The 1,797-nt window shown below is 35.3% G+C and overlaps 1 pseudogene; it reads left to right on the top strand.

Annotated features, from left to right (window-relative positions):
* Positions 1-795: 795 nt before the first annotated feature.
* On the top strand, positions 796-895 carry LOC123457156 (annotated as a pseudogene).
* Positions 896-1,797: the final 902 nt, after the last annotated feature.

The raw sequence follows: 1,797 nt of genomic DNA on the forward strand, positions 1-1,797 counted from the left end.
GGAAGACCTAGCTTGACCATTCTCAACCACCCTCTCTCTCTCTCACTCTCTCTCCTTTCATCCCTCTCTCTACCTCTTTCACCCACTCTGCTAAAATATATAAATAAATATATTTTTAAGTATCCACTATCTAGCCATAGTTTTTCAAGTTTGGGTCATTAGTTAATGCAGTTCCAGTATAGGATTTTTAAGGCAAACCAACAAAATGGCCACATATTTCCTTTTCTGGATATATCTACTATGTTTTTATCAAAGCTTAATCTGCATATAATTTTTTAAAAAATATTATTATATGAAGACTATGTTCTACCCAGACCCTTATTAAGTGACTAATGTAGTTAATCTATTCCAGTAAGGTCATCCCAACTTTCATTCATATCACTGCTGTTCTTAGACACTCAGCAATTAAGACTTTTATTATTTTTTAATTTATTTACTAAAGAGGGAAAGATAATATGGCAACTCCAGCATCTCTAGTCACTCCAAAGAAACTCCAGATGCATGCACCAATTTCTACACCTCTCTGATGAGGGTACTGGGGAATAGAACCTGAGTACTCAGGTCTCAAAGGCAAGTGTGTTAACCACTAAGCCATCTCTTCTGCCCATTAGTTAGATTTTAAATGACCCTAATTTGAATGTGATGCAACCAAATAATTGCTCATGTGCCTGGAATTAACCACCTGGACTTAAAATTACCTCAATACATCCTACAATTATTAATCTTCATAACTTTTGTAAGTAGGATATTTGGTGTATGTTGAATTAGAGACAGTTTTTATTTACGATGAGGTGGTTGAAGTGGTAAATTTACTAAAATTGGAATGATACAGATTAGATCACCATGGCCCCTGTTTAAGAGTGGCAAACAAACTCTTGAAGCGGTCCATATTTTACTTATTTTTTTTATTCATTTGAAAGAGAAAGAGGAGAAAGAGAGAGAGAGAGAATTAGCATCCCAGGGACTCCAACTACTGCAAAGTCCAAATACATGTGCCAGCTCTTTCATTTGGCCTAAGTGTATCCTAGGAAATCAAACCACTGTTCTTTGGCTTTGCAGATGAATGTCTTTACCACTAAGCCATCTTTTCTACTCATGTGTCTCACATTTTAAATAAAAAAATAGACATATCAAATTAGTAGAAGATATGGTACTGTTGTCTAATCTTGAAAACATATTTCTTCTCAGTCCCAAAGGTGAATTGCTTCTCAGTGGATTTTGTCTCAACCAATTCAATGATATTACATTTTCACTATTTTTATGATCAATATAACCATCAAGATGTGTTTGTAGTTTTGTGTAAGTATTCAGTTTGATTATGTTTTGGGGATGTTTTGGTACTTTGGAGATGAGTTATGAGATGTGTATGCATTTTTTCATGATCTAACCTGGTATAGGAATGTGTTCACATGTGTCTTAAAACCTTACCATAACTTGAGGTGGGCATTGTGGCACACACCTTTAATCCCAGCACTCTGGAGGCAGAGGTACTGAGTTCTAGGCACCCTGAGACTACATATTGAATTTCAGGTGTGCCTGGATTAGAAAGGGTTCTTAAGTTCAAAAACAAACAAAACAAAAAGAAGAGAAAACCTTACCACAACTTTATAAAGCATAGGTAATTCTCTGTTTCATTGGTTACTTTCTGTGTATTTTTGCATCAGTGCCTCTCTGTAACTCATAATTATGTGAATCATGCTGTATACTCCACTTTTGAAACAAAATTATAGCCACTCTTCTTGTACAGACATCCACATAAAGATTGAAGGATCTCACCCCCAAGTAAGACTCAGAATA

This window comes from Jaculus jaculus (assembly GCF_020740685.1).
Source record: "Jaculus jaculus isolate mJacJac1 chromosome Y unlocalized genomic scaffold, mJacJac1.mat.Y.cur SUPER_Y_unloc_1, whole genome shotgun sequence".
NCBI classification, from domain to species: Eukaryota; Metazoa; Chordata; class Mammalia; order Rodentia; family Dipodidae; genus Jaculus; species Jaculus jaculus.